The sequence below is a fragment of the Oxyura jamaicensis genome, chromosome Z (genome assembly GCF_011077185.1).
Source record: "Oxyura jamaicensis isolate SHBP4307 breed ruddy duck chromosome Z, BPBGC_Ojam_1.0, whole genome shotgun sequence".
NCBI classification, from domain to species: domain Eukaryota; kingdom Metazoa; phylum Chordata; class Aves; order Anseriformes; family Anatidae; genus Oxyura; species Oxyura jamaicensis.
The window spans coordinates 51,652,724-51,667,934 of record NC_048926.1 but is presented as its reverse complement, the minus strand read 5'-3'; the positions used below and the strand labels follow the sequence as shown (position 1 = coordinate 51,667,934).

The following is a 15,211-nucleotide window of genomic DNA, read 5'->3' as shown; positions in this document are numbered from 1 at the left end:
AAAGAAAGAAAGAAAGAAAGAAAGAAAGAAAGAAAGAAAGAAAGAAAGAAAGAAAGAAAGAAAGAAAGAAAGAAAGAAAGAAAGAAAGAAAGAAAGAAAGAAAGAAAGAAAGAAAGAAAGAAAGAAAGAAAGAAAGAAAGAAAGAAAGAAAGAAAGAAAGAAAGAAAGAAAGAAAGAAAGAAAGAAAGAAAGAAAGAAAGAAAGAAAGAAAGAAAGAAAGAAAGAAAGAAAGAAAGAAAGAAAGAAAGAAAGAAAGAAGGAAGGAAGGAAGGAAGGAAGGAAGGAAGGAAAAGGTAAATAAAAATGGTAAGGCAGAACAGCACCATCTTGAGCTTCCCGTGGTCTGCTCACCCCTCTGCTTGTGGCCTTCCAGCTGTGGGGCTCACTCTGCAGCCACAATGGACTTCCAGTGGCTGCAGAAGTGGGACGTGGATTTCTGGCAGGGCAATGGGGCAATGCAACCCTGAATCTTTGCACACCAGTGAAGACCTGGCCTGGGGATAAAGGTTTGGGCCCATGCTGGTCAGATTTTCTGGGTCAGGAAAGGTGTACGCAGACCAAGAGGCTTGAAACCGTTTTCTCCTTTCTTTCCCCTGGCCTCATGGTGGAGCATCATCTGCCAGCCCGAGGTCGGGGGAGGACAAGGGGAACTTCTAGTTTTATTTCTATTTATTTATTTATTAATTTATTAGCCCAGAACACCTCTTCCTGTGGCCTCTGCCAACGCGGCGGTGGGACACGAGCTCTGTGAAGCCGCAGGCAGACTGACATTCCTGCTCAGCCCCCCCGCCCGGGGTCGGTGCCGGCTTTTCCCCTCGCCGCCTCCCCGCTGCCGCGCTGCCCGGCACGGGAGGCACCGGCGCCTTTGTCTGCACCCTCATCTCCTCCGGCGTCCCCAGATGCCAGCACCGGCGGAGGTGCAAACTATCTGCATTCCCCTTAATGGGACTGTTAACTCGCCGGGGTAATTAGGGCCAGGGGGGCGTCAGCGCGGTTAACCTCTTTATCGCTGGGCACGGCACCGGGGCTAGCCGGGGGGGCTGCCCCGCGGCTCGAGCCCCCCTCCACGCCCCCCCCTCTCCCTGCGGGGGTCCTGAGCCCCCCCCCGGAATTGCCCTCCCCACCTCCACGGGAGCCGGCAGCCCCTCCCCGCGAGAAACCAGTCGTGCGTGGACACGGGGGGGCTCCCCCCTCTCTTTTCCCCGGCGGCCGCCTTTTGGTGGGCTCCCGCAGCCCAGAGTGTCCACCTCGCCGCCCGCTTTCCCCGCCAGCGCTCGCAGCCCGGAGGGGAAGGCAGAAAGTCTGCCGGACGAAGTTATGGACCATCAGATCCCTGGCGAGAAGCCCCCCGCCCCGGGCTCCCTGGCACTGCCCTCCAGCGCCGGGGTTTCTCCAGAAGCTGTGACCTTCATCCCCCCGAGATCCCCACCCGCGCAGGGGACAGTGCAGGGTACCGCTCCATGGCTACCTCCGTGAAGATACTTTTATTTTATTTTATTTTATTTTATTTTATTTTATTTTATTTTATTTTATTTTATTTTATTTTGTCTATTTATATTTTATTTTACTTATTTTTTATTTGATTTTTATCCTCCCAGGTGTGATGCCCACTGTTCCCAAGAACCTTCATTTTGAAACGGAATTGTTGCTTCCGTGGAGGGTGGCTGGTCAGAAGTCAGGTGTTTTGGGGTTTGTGGTTGTGGGGTTGTTCTATTTTCCTTTCCTTTCCTTTTTTTTTTTTTTTTTAATGTATATAAAAAAAATAAAATAAAATACAATGCTGAGAGACAAAGAGGTAAATTATCTGCCTCGGCGTTGATGGTACGTCAAAGATTGCAAAGCCCAGGCGCTCTCTTCCTGCGAAGAGGATGATTTATAGAAAATTGCAGGCAGAACACATGCACATTCTGGCAGCCTTAAAGACAGTCCCTCCCTTTTCCTTAATGTTCTTTTATCAGCTTCTTAGGAGGTGTCCGCTTCATTTGTCTGCATGAAACCAGTAGTCTTAGTAGGAATCCCCAGTTCTGATGTTTTTTCCCCTTTTCCTTAAGAAGGATTCACTAAATCCAACAGTGCTCCTTCTGCCCAGATATTATCCTTCCTCCTATTTCTCACAGCACTTGTTTGGGGCGAGGGGGAGAGCGGGGGGGGGAGCGGAAAGAGGAGAGAGGAGGAGGGAGAAGATCTTTCTCCTGTTTAGTGATTAACTTGCACTGCTCAAAGAAAGAGAAGATTTAATAGGAGAGATCCTGCCTGTGTGCTTTGTACTTGCGGCAGTCTTGTGGATGGGAAGACCGGAGAGTGCATGGGTTTAATGTTTGACTAGTACCTGGGCGACCGATTTTTGTTATTTTATTTTATTGCCATCGTTAGAGTTTCTGCATTTGGTCTTCAGCTAAGCTGGGAGAGCTCAGACAATGAAGTCCTAGCATGCCTGACCTCTCCCAGAGCCAGTAAAATCTGGACTCCTTTAAGAAGATCATCTCAGCTTCACCACTCTCACAAAACTTCCTCGGAGCTGGGGAGGGATCTCCCCCTTCACCCGAACCGGAGCTCTGTGGTTCTAGTCTCTCTTCCACCCATGCAAATTGCAGCGCTTGAGGGCTCGAGAAATCCCAGTGATGTTCCAATACCAGCCATGCCCTTGTGCTCAAATTGATTTTCCCTCACTCCCGTGCATTGATTTTATGAGTCTGCACATAACCCCTAATCCCCCCACTTCCCCCACCCCCAGTGTTAGGCATAACCCTAGAAAGAATCTGACCTGTTGTTGTAGAAAGAGTGGAGGGCTGGGGGGGAGGGGGGTCGAGCAAAAGAAGTAGCTAAGCACAATGGTTAATAGAACAAGGCTAAATATAAATGCAGACTACAGCAGCTTTGTCTTTCCTTGCTTGCCTTCATCACCAAGATACCTTTCTTTGTGAGCCTTGATCGTTTCTTTCCTCGGTTTTAAATAATCAGTCACAAAAGAGCAGACAACTAGGTGTTGGAAGGCATAAAAGTTATTTTAAGTAGGATTATTTATTTTATTTTGCAGCCAAAAACGTTTCACCAATGTAGGAAGTGCTTTTGGTGCTCGGTAGTACAAGCTCTCTTTTCTCCTAAATGCTTGTGAGAAATAAAAAACCTGGAGATGACTGTCTTTATTTCCGGGAGTAGACTTCAAAATACGTGCCAGAAATGGACAATTTGAGTCTCCTTTCTCCACATCAAATGCGAGCTGGAAGGGGGATTAAAAACCAACCACGTGGTAGATCTGGTTTTATACTTTGCAACCTCCAGCTCCATTTATGTTCTTTACCCTGCTCAGGGAAGATTAGCCTCTAGATGGATGTGTCTGAGGGATCACCTCAGGGGCAGATCTGCATGCAGAAACCGGTTTTTGCCATGGCTGGAAGAGAGCTATGACCTAGCAGAGCGCTCCATCCGAGCGGCTCCCCCAGCATCGCAGGAGCTGCTGAGAGCTCCTGTGCAGGAAGCTTTGTGAAGGCAACAGCTTGGAAGGGGAAGCTCTTCAGATCTTTCCCCCTTCTTCTCCTCCTCCCTGGCCCGTGAGTGATTCAGTGTCCCAAACCTTAACTTTTTGTTACCACCTTCCTCCTCTTAATCTCCTTCATCTTCAACACCTCCTCCTCTATCACTACCATCTTCTCCTCCATCTGTCTGCCTCCTGGATCTCTCTTGTTTGCTTGCTTTCCCCCCTCCTCTTCCACCTCCCTCCTTCTCTTTCTTCTTGCCTTTTCCTCCTCTCTTTTCTTCTCTTTTCTTTCTCTTTTTCCTCCTCTTCCCCTACACGTTGTTGTTGTTGTTAGAAAGGATTCTTGCACCCCCTGGTGCTCTTGCGTTTTGTGTGGTAGGAGAGGAGATTGTCTTCTTTCTCTCTCTCCCTCTGGTTGCTCATTATTCAGAGAGAGACACAGAGGGTGAGTGAGAGAGAGAGAGAGAGACGGATATCTCAGGTCATCTGCAGCTGCAGCAAACCAGTGAAGGAGAGAGAGAGAGGGAGAGAGAGAGGGGGGGAAAAGCAGGGAAAGATGGCGATCCTCCATTGCTGAGACCTGGCAAGGAGCACATGAGACTCACAAAACAACTTCCACAACAATAACAAGAAGAAGAGCTAGGCAGAGAGGAAGAGGAGAGGAGACAGCAGCAAGAGCAGCAGTGCCGGGACGCTCCTGTAAGTTCTTGCAATTAAAACCCATCTCCGGTTTGGCATTGGAGAGATCATCTCTCATGTGTATATATATATCTTTTTGTTTGGTCTTCTCCGTCTTTCTTTCTTTCCACCACCTTCCTCTGAAATCCATTCATTCGGCCAACGGAGGAAGGAGGAAGAAAGAAAGGAAGAAAAAAAAAAAAAAAAAAAAAAAAGAAGAGAGGGAGCGAGAGCGGGGTGTTTTGTTTGAGAGAAGTCTCTTGCATGGAGGAGGAGAAGAGGAGGAGGTGCTGGTGGTGGTGGTGGTGGTGGTGGTGGGAGGAGGAGGAAGGCGGTTAATTAATTTTTTGTTGTTGCATTAAAGGGGGGGGGGGGGGTTAGGGGGAAATAATTGAGATATCAGTCGAGCTTTCGGGGTGGGGGTGCCCGTGTGGATATGTGTGTGTGTGCGAGGTCTGGATGGTGCTGTGCGTGTGGACTTGGATCAGAGACGGGAGAGACACGGAGGAGAGAAAAGCTCCGTGCTGGCACGACCCAGGCAATCGGGTGACCTCTTTCTTCCTTTCTTTCTTTCTCTCTTTCTTTCTTCCTTTCTTTCTTTCTCTCTCTCTCTCCCTCTCTCTCTCCCCCTCTTCCTCTCCTGCTCTTTCTCCTCGTCCCCTCTCGCTGCCCTCTCTCGCCGCTGGCGAGGCTGGTCCCTCACCCCGCCGCTGGTGCCCCCGCCGCCGCGCTCCTCCACTTGGGATGCGGGGGTCCCCGGCGGCGCCGGGGCTGGGGGGCTGGTGGTGCCCGCAGGAGGTTGCTTGGAGGAGGACAGCGTTCAGCTGGAGAGCAGGAGCCATTACACACGCTTCTGCTCTCCTTTGAGAGAAAGAGAGCGAGAAGGGAAGAAAGGAAAGGGAAGGAGCCCACTTCTTCTCGCTTAGTTCTCCGATGTCCCTACCTTTAAACCAGGCAAGGGAGAAGGAGCTTTCTCCCCTGCCCCTTTCTCCACCACCCGGAGCAGCTTTCTCCCTATCTCTCCCCCTCTTTCCCTTTCTTTATCTCCCTGTCCTCCATTTGCAAGCTGTCTGCTTTGGTTCCAGTCCAGGCTCCACAACACAAAGCTTCTCCTCGCTCTCGCACACATGCACACACACAGTCTACAGGCTCTTTATGTCTTCTGGAGTAACCTTCTTCTCCCCCCCCCCGCGTCCTCTTAGCATTGTGGTTTCTATTCTCCACACAGAGAGATCCTCCTGGAGCTTCATGTAGTTGTGATCTGATAGGATTTCTCCCCGCCTCACATCCCTCTTTTGGGGGAGAAAAGGGAAAAGTTTCATTCGTTTTTCTGGTGTTTGGAAGGAGAAAGACCTTCAAGTTTGAGTGCTTTCTGCTGCTGCTTTTGTGTGTGTGTCTGTGGGGGTCTGTTTGTCTCATGAAGCTGCTTGCATGTCTAAGAGGAAGTGACTAGTTTGGCAGAGAGCTGTGATCTGAGTCAGGTAAGCCATGTCATGTTCTCTAGCTCCACCAGAAAATGGAGGAGAGAGAGAGTAGACAAAGCTGAGATGGGAAGTGCTCCTAACATCGTGGATGTGTCTCCATGTTTTGAAGCTTTGCTGGCAGAAGCTGGCTTAATCATGATTTTTTCCCCTAGGGTTTCTTCAGTTTTTTCAATGTACAACATTGTGATGGGTCTTCTCTCTGACTTCATGCTATCAGGAAATGAGGATTGGAGGAAATTGCTCAGATTCTCCTTCACACAGAGAAACACATCCTCAGGCTTTTTTGCTCTTATGCTTTCATGTGGAGGTCACCTTTCTAGACATTTTTCTTTGGTTAAAGACCACAGAATTTAGGAGGTTGATCAGTTGACCAAAGAATTGTGTATGTATGCTTATATTTATAGGTTTTTGAAAGCATTTGGAGGTAAGTGCACACAGATTGAGGCGGCTCAGGTTCTTCCAGAGAATGTCATGAAATGTCATTTTTTTTTCAGGTGATGCTGTTGATGCCTGATTTATGGGATTTTTAACTTCTGATTTTCAAGAGCATTCCTTCTTTTGGATTTATTTTATATAAAGATGGAATATTTCTCCCCACTCACTAGGTTGCATTAAAACGATACTGGCAAGCTCTTAGTAGGTTCCTCAGAGCATCATAAAATACACAATTTCTCTTGGAAAAAATGAAGCAGTTTTCACAGCTGTCTTTTTTGGTGTCTTTAAATGTGTTTTTTTCTGAAAACTTAAGGCAACATTCTTGTTATGATTTTAATGTAATTATGGAAACCTAAGATCTTTAAAGAGAGATAGCAGTTGAAAAGGAATTTGTGGGATTTTTTTTAGCCCACCTTTTCATCTGAAATCAGTTTTAGTAGTCTCAAACCAGGCCTCACTCTTTTCCCACCAATCTTGATTTGCACACCAGATGCATAGTAGATGCAGTTCCTCAAAAAATTCAAACTACATGCTGAAATGCATGAGGTGGATACCAGGATGCAGTGCTACTGAGTTTGAATGCACAGCTCCATAGAAAGGTAGCATTCATATGTAGATTATTTTGAAGCATTTAAGAAGGAATGTGTTATATATGGGAGGTATATGTTATAGAATAGGAGACCAGTGAATCTGAATCAAAACACGATCCCACATGGGCACCAAGAATAGAAAGATTTGATGACTGTAATCACTAAAGATGAACTTGGGATCCAGCTACTGCAAGGTTAAAATCAATGTCCTTGTTTCATTTTTCCTGTGGAATAAATTGTGTAGTATATACTCATATTATTGGAAAGTATACTGCATTATCAGCTGTGCATTTTGTTAGTTCTGGTTGCTGATAATGTCACACAAAGTACTGAGATACTGTGGTTATCTCCACCCTGCTGAAATGAAGCACTTTCAGAGGTGGGCTATGCAACATACCACTTCATGTATGCTTCACCTCACACTTCGACAAAATAAGAAGGGAGGTTAACTGTTTTTTTCTTTTTTTCTTTTTTCTTTTTTTTTTTTTTTTCCCCTGATGTGATGTTCATTGATGCACTTTACGATTTCTGTACAGGTCTAAATCAGCAGCTACAGAAGATAATAACAAAGTCCTCACTGACCTCTGCTGGTTGGGTCAGATCCTCTGTATCCATCCTCTCTATTAGGTATATTGTCTCCATAGGTATCTGATTGTGTTTCATATGAAATCATGAATTTCCTCTTACTTCTTTGAGAAGTCAACTCAGTGTTTACAATGTGATACTCAGTGTTTACAATGTGACCTGCAGATACATTGTTCATAAATGTGGCATGTGCAATACAAGAACAAGTTTGAGATTTAAGCTGGGGATTTTGATGGGAGGGCATCTTGCCCCTCTCCTAGGGTGACAGACACCCTAGGAAAAAGAACATTTTTACAATGGTTTGTATTGGAGAGGTGTATTTCTAAGGGTGTTTTCTTTACTATGAGACTGAGATACCTTCAGAGAAGAATATTCTTGTTAATGATGTTCCTTGCTTTAGTCTGCCCAGACTGAATTTCACCTTACTGTTAGAAGACTAGCTGAGTGACTTCTATTTTTCAAAACAAAAAAGCAAAAAATGAAACAAAAGGCTTTCAGGGAATCTAGAATGATAATTTTAATTCAAGAGATAGTGGTGACCAGTATGTTTCTTGTCATCAGACACAAATTTCTTCATTCAGATATTGGCCTTCAATTGCTTTTGATTTATGAGCACCCACAGTTTGTCCATGGTGCAAGATCTATCAGAATCTGCATTCATAGCTTATTGTTCAGTATATAAACTAGATTTTCGTAATCACTTTTCTCAGCCCCACTAGACATAATCTAAGGACCACTGCTTTAAAAATATTTCAACAAATAGTTGATTTCCTTATGCATTTTTATTAGGTTAATAATGAACTACATCCTGGAGAAACTTAAAACTTAATGTTTAGGATTTCTTTCCATTGGTTTTAAAAATAATTTTGATTCAGGAGGAAAACTAAAAATGTGTTGTATGTGCCCAGGCAGTGAGGAATATGAGTACACAATTGGATGCTGGAAATGGAAAGTAGTACAACTGCAAACACAAGTGGAAAAAAAGACGATCATTTTAATTTAGTAAAGTTTATAACAAATTTTGTAGTGTTGTGAACTTTGATTTAAAGGAGAATTGACTCTTATGAAAACATAAGTAATTTAAGAATTGATAAATATTGGAGAACTCCCTTCAACATAGATGTCGACATCTGGGCCCCAAAGAAAGGAAAAGTCTAATTTTAGTCTTAGAAAGGAAATGTGAAGAGCTAAAATCTCACAATAGTACAGGTTACAGTTTGAGGAAGGTTACTTCAGAAATGCCCAAAGATGCCTCCTGAAATTTGGAATTCCAAGAAACAAGTGTAAATGAGTTTTTCCTGTGAATTTTCCTATGATTCCAAACAACTTGTGGAGTTACAGTATAAATTGAGATTGCTCTATTTTTTTCTGTAACACTTTCTCTGCATGTTGTTGTGGATAATTACTTAAACTGAGCAGAAGAACACTACTTTGAGCTTCATAATAGGGCAATGTGAGTAAATGAATACTACATAGCTCTTCAATAATTTCAAAGATAGAAGTCATTTTTCTGCAGTTTCCTACTTCATTAACTCACATTGCCCTATTATGAAGGTAACACTAACCAAGTCTAGCAACAAAACACGTAGAAGAATAATGATCAAAAAAATATATCCTAACAACAACAACAAAAAAACACCACAACAAAAAATGAACTGAAATACTGAAAAGAATGTTTGGAAGAAGCACAATGGTAGAGGAAGGGAGATACTCTTCTGACAGATCAGGAACGGTCCATGAAGACCCATATCGTCTTTGAGTCATTTCAGGTACTATGTTTCCATACACTTTGTACTTTGGTATATTTTCAATGTATTGTAGCAGAAAATAATATAAATGCTCTTTTTTTTTTTTTCACCCCCTTAATCTTTGTTTTGAACTGAAATCATGTCTTTCATGAACTTGTTCCAGAGGAAAAAGGTCTGCTGTTATTATCAGCTGTATGATTTGCTTAACACTTAAAGGATGTGATCAAGTATGAAGTTCTAATTGCTGGCTTTAGTAAAATGTTTAACTTCATCAAGCTAAATGCTTGCTATCTTTTCAAACAGTTGCTTCCTTCTAGAGTGCTAACTAATCAAGCAGTCTCTGAAAGGGCTTGTTTAATGGAAATCTTTCAGGTAGCATTAAGATATAATATGGGCCCACAGCACGTAAGCAGCTGCCAATGAAGTATTAATTGAGGAGGGGATGAGGAGAACTGCCACCTTATTCTTCAGGGAGTGAAAGTGAGGGCAATTTTGAAGAGAAGAACAGAGAATGATAAGAGTTAAAGTTGCTTAAATATCTGCTAAACTCCTCAGAAGTTCCTCAGAGACAGGAACTCAAAATTTTTAACGAAAGAGGTGCTGGAGAAGGTGGTGTGGTGTAAGTCTTCAGCTGCTGGCAGAGACACAGTTAACATTGTAAACGGTTGAACTTCAGCATGGCACTTCTCCAAATGAGTTGACTGTTGAAAATAAAATGTTCCAGAAGAACTGGGAGAACAGGAAAGAAGTTAAAATAGCATGGCTTGTATGCCAGTGCTGAAAGAAGAAAAGGGGGGAGGAAGGGAGATAGCTCAACTTATGATAATTATCTTGTTGGTTGTAGTGAAAAGACTCTAGCAGAAGTTTCCAAATGAGGGGACTAGATTTAATGCAATCTTAATTTATGTCCTGAGTTCTGGAAGTATTAGTCTACTTTCAGCATGTGTTTGGGAAGTTGAACACATGCGTAAATAAAAAGTCATATGAGATTGTTCTGGGGTTTGTTCCATTTTGTTCTTTTAACTTTGGAAACAATACCAAAGATCTAAAGTCTGACACTTATCTCTTGAGTTTTATGAAGCTGTGCCAGATGTTGCAGTACAAACACAACTCTGGAGGGTTTTGAAAGAGGGGATGAGATGGGGAAAGGGAAATCTTTATTTAGGAAAATCTTTAAATTCAGGTGTCTGATATTTGAAATACACAGGCTTATGTACTACTTCGTTTTTGTTTTTATTTTCCTGTGTTCTCTTCATCTCTTACTGGTTGAATATCATGGTACAGTTGCTTTGTTCAGCTTGAGTCAGTATCTGTTACTGCAGTCATCTCAAAATATCCTTGCTTAACCAGTGATTGAAGGAGCTTTCTTTTAAGCTGTGTTTGGAAAATAACCTTTCCTGCACTATCGGTTGTGATCGGTTTGTGGTCATTTTTTGAGACACAATGATTATCAGAACATCAGTCCCAGATTTAGCAGTAATACTGTACCTTTCATTTCCTTTTGATCTTCTCCCTTCTCCTCTTTTTTTTTTTTTTTTTTTTTTTTTTTTTTTTTTTTAAGATTCTTCTTGTTCTTCTTATTTTTTGTATATAATGATGGACCTCAATAGCCGCTGTCTGTGGGGAATACAGTGGGTTTTTGGCTGGGGCTAGAAGCAGTTCTGTGGGTAGAAGATCATAGGATCCCTCAAGAAAAATAATCAGTTTGGTAATTTAAAGAAGATGGAAATGAGACATCTGAGGATGTGCAGTCATTGTTCTTGAGTGGAGTCAAACACAGTCTCTTTAAGAATACATTTAATAATGTCAGCATAAGGAGCTGTAGGCACAGCGTCAATGTCATGAGTGATTAGGAAGGACTTACTGAGAGCTTATCAGGGCAGCAATCATTGCAAGGCCACTGTGTTGAGGACAAATAATTCTGAGAGAACACTTGATTCACTGGACTATGGTTAGTTTTTCACTAGTTTAATTAATAATTTAGTTGGAGTGTGTACCTTGTTTTTTTGTGGTGGAAGATAAAAAAATCTAATTGGGAATGTGCAGAAAACTGAAGTTGTTTTATACCTTTGGGAGAGAAGAAGCTAGATGCTTGTATTGTATGCCAGGAAAATGCAATTAATAACTTGCTGTTCATTTACATAATGGGTGGTTAGCAGCACTGGACAGTTTATTTGAAGCACTTTTTTACAGGTATAGCCTCTGTGATGACCTGAAGATTAAGAAGGGGGATGTTCAGCACCGGCATTACTGTTGCTATTAAAAAGCTCTGGAAAGGGGCCTGAGAACCCCAGCTGCTGTTGTGGTGGAAGAAGTCAGGCCTTCAAAGGATACAAGGATTAGAGTGTCAGGAAAAGTAAATGGTAGCATCAGCACAAGTAGAAAATAGGCATAGCTATTCAGCAAACAGAAAAGTAGGCTAAGGCATGCCATAATTATGTGTAGTGGAAACTTGCTGCTAATAGAGCAATTGCGTGGGGTAGAGAGGCAGGAGAATGATTTTTCAAGACAAAACAAAGCAGACATTGCAGAGAATGATATAGGAAGACTGAGGATTCAGTGTGCTCGTGATAATGTGAAAGAGAAGACTTTGTTTTGAAAGATGCTAAAAATGGAATCTTCTGATGTACATGTGGTCACTGTTTCCGTGGCCTTGTAGGACAATAGGGGCTTCTTTGCACTGCCCGAATGAGCAAACTCTTCCTTCCCACTTGCAGCTCTTAAGGTTCAAATAGTGCTGCTTCAGGGTGGAAGCAGTAGTTGTGGAAAGAAGGCATCACAGGATATTCTTTTTGGGAAGAAGATGGGTCACACTGTATTGGTCTGTTGTCATGCAAATATTTCAAAATCTGATAGTTACTTATCACAAGAGCCAGGCAAATTCATCCCTCTCACACATTATCCCTAGATCTTTCATTGCTGTCAAAGACAAGAGCAGAAGGGGTGAATGTGACACCCAGAACCAGTGTTCCAGCAGCCTATACTTCGAGTTTGTCCTGATTTATCAAATAAACAGAGTAGCCAAGGTAAGACTACATGTGCTGGAAAATTTGGGTTCAGCATGAGTTTGACATTCTGGGTGGTGCATTCTTAACCAACTTGGTTGACTTGGTGGGGATTTAAATAAATGTCTAGCTGAGAAAGGGATCATTAATAAAGGGTCTGAATGCCAGAGTGTGGTCTAAATACCAGAATTCAGCTGTCTGATGATAATAAAACCTTTTTATTTTATTTTATTTTATTTTTTTATTTCCTGTCTTTTTCCCTCTTGTTGATGTTAAATTGACAGCTCACATTGTTCCGTACTTCCTATGTCAGGTTGTGCAGAAATTTTAGATGGATTGGTAAAGGTGGTTTTTTACATAGGTAGTTGACTTCCCTTCCCTTCCCTTCCCTTCCCTTCCCTTCCCTTCCCTTCCCTTCCCTTCCCTTCCCACAGTGAATTAGGAATAGGTGTACAACTGTAGTTTTCCTGTAGAAAACCTGTATTGAGCAAACTGTTTCTGCAGAGAACTTAGGTCCCTGAACATTTGTTTATTTTAGCTAAGACTTGGATTCTTTAGGTGCAGTCAGACTCAACTAGATGTGTGGGTAAGAGGGTGTTTATAACATGATTTTCAGCATCTCTAACCAAACACTGAGGAGACCAAAGAATTAGTGGCCAGCTCTGGAAATCTTGCTCTTAATTTTTTGAATTCCTTAAACCATCCATTCCTCTATTCAGGGAAATAGGCATAAATAGAATATAATGGGGATATTGGAAATTAAGACCTTGGTGGTAGATTTTTTGCAGTAAGTCAAAACAAAACCATGTGTACATAGGAAAAGAAAAGGTTTCTTTTGGGAGTGGTTCTGGTGTGTGAGATTGGACCAGATCTCTTCTGTTTGCAAACACTTGGAGATGGCAACTGGAGATATATGCCACTTTTCTTCTACGTCATTGCTCTCATTCTGACTGATCATTTTTTCTCAGGTATGCTACTACTTGTGGTGAGTATGGAAGAGGCTAACTATTTATACAGCATCTACTTAGCTTTAGTTGTTAATACATTAAAGTCTGGGAAGGAAATGGCCATGAGGAGTCATCATGTTTCCTATGTTGTGTGACAAGTGGTACTGTCAGAAACATAAATAAATGTCAATAAATCATTTCAAATTTGTTCATATCTCTTTATTTGATTGGAAACTCTCATAATGAATTTCAGTTTTTCTCTTCCTTGACTGCATCTGGGTGGCTTTGGCTGCAAGATATAGGACCTCCAGCACCGGTAGGCCCTGAAACTGTGCTTCTAGCACACCCAGCTGAATGACTTGATGAGTGTAAAAATGTTAACAAATGGATGATGGAAAACTGAACATAGCCAGGCAGCTCTCAACCTTGTTAATTACCTTCCTGACTGCTGAATTTTCTCTGCCTTCTCACATGGCTGTAGCTTGCAGCCTCGCAATAAAGGGTTTGGGTTCCTGGCCAGGAGCGCATCCTGAAAGTTGAATTCATGTAATTTGAAGTCAGTATGGACTGGTTCTTTTTGGTCTAAATGACCTTTTATCTTTGGTGGGGGAGGGCAGTGGGGAGAAAGCATATCAGCTTTCAACTATGTCAGGTCATATAGAGGTCAAGTTCTCTTGTCTGTGATCAAGCATATGGTGTAAAACAGCCCTGTGCATGATAGCACCAGGGCCTGGGGAGAGGAGGACCTTATCGGGCCTTCAGGAGGTAAATAGGACTGAAGGCCGTTGTATGATGGCTCTCTGCTCGGGGGTTGCAGGATTCATGCTTTTAACCCTTTGGTGGTTCCAGCCTCTGGTGTGTTTCCACTCTGCTAGGTTGAGAAGAAGCTATTGTTTCTCAAGAGCATGCAGTTTTCTCCTGCCAGGTTATCCATGCACGCGAGAGACTTTCTGAAACTCCTGGCTCCAAGGGCATAACTGTATTATTCACTGAAGCTGCTGAAAAAGTGAGTCAATATATTCTAGGTCTCCCAGCTGCATGAATAAATAAGTAAATCTGAATTATTTTTAAATGATCAGATTACAGAAGTGATAAACTACAAAGATTTTTCCATTCAAGTCCCTCTCCACAAATGCACTGCTCTTCTTCCACAGTGGAGCAGGAGGCAATACAACAATTTTAATGTGTTGTGCTCCCAAGGAACCACATACAACTGCTAAGGTCCCACTCAGGAAATGTCTTTGAGACCAAAAGCCTTGAGTCAGAAGTTGCTTGGCAGGATGACAGGCAGGTTGACCAAAGGTTGCATGTGGTGTTCTCTTGCAAAACGAACATGAAATCCTCATTGTCCTCCATGTTGTTTCAGTGCTTCCACAGGTTCACCCATGCTACTTCAGTGGTGTACAGGAATATAATTTGCTTGCTGGTGTTATGGTCTTATCTCTGAAGATACTTATTTTAAGAATTCATGTCTACATAGGTTTGTTAATACTTTACTGTAATATCAGATGGGCTGCTGAGACCTCAAGAGGGTGAGCAATCTATTTTTAGTGTGTTTGAAGGGTAGATGATGTTTCAGGTTGTGGAATGACTTTCTGGGGGGCCTGTTACCATACACTGAAGTTTTGTATGACATGGCAGTGGAGACCAGTCATATGATGATGAGGTAGTAACTTAAATGGGACATTAAAAAAAAAAAAATCCTGCTCATTGGGGAAATTTTAAAGATAGATGGAGCTAAAATGCTATACAGTCTATTCTTATGCTTGTTTCCTTGATATGCTGAAGACATCTAATCCTCTTTACAGGTGAAATAAGCAGCCTGCTTATGAGCTGAAGGCAATGCCTGCTGATCTGTTGACATCCAGATTGGAGGGTTATTCATGTCTAAGTAAGAATTTTAAAAATGAATGACCAAAGTCTGTTTAGTTGCCCAAGTGGTGCAAAGAAGATGGCTTGTGATTTCCTTCCACATCAGAAATTAGTCACATTTGGGATGCTGGTTACTAGTAGTACTGTCCTATTTAAACATATTTGAGATCCCAGCCCTAGAGAGACTGGAGCTCTAGGTTTAAAGTCTGCCTCTGATAAATGTCTGCTTGCAGCAATCTGAATAGTGACTCCAGCTGTGCTTTGGAAGCACTGCACTGTAGTGGTAGCCACGGAGAACCTATTTTAATGATTTATTATTGTTAGATTTTAAGTGAACTGGCTTCCTATTTGGAGGCACTAAAACTGCAACTTCTACAAGATTCTTCTTA

General features: G+C 42.5%; 1 protein-coding gene across 6 annotated transcripts in view; it reads left to right on the top strand.

Moving 5' to 3' along the window:
* The first annotated feature begins 3,578 nt into the window (after positions 1–3,578).
* ZNF462 (zinc finger protein 462) overlaps positions 3,579–15,211 on the top strand; it is a 96,220-nt gene continuing 84,587 nt past the window's right edge. For 3 of the 6 annotated variants that reach the window (XM_035309423.1, XM_035309422.1, XM_035309419.1), the window contains exon 1: positions 4,534–5,637. The gene's annotated coding sequence lies outside the window, so the exon portion shown is untranslated. Of the gene's footprint in view, positions 4,178–4,528; positions 5,638–15,211 lie in introns of those variants that run through there. The other 3 variants (XM_035309420.1, XM_035309424.1, XM_035309421.1) reach the window with 3 other exon arrangements.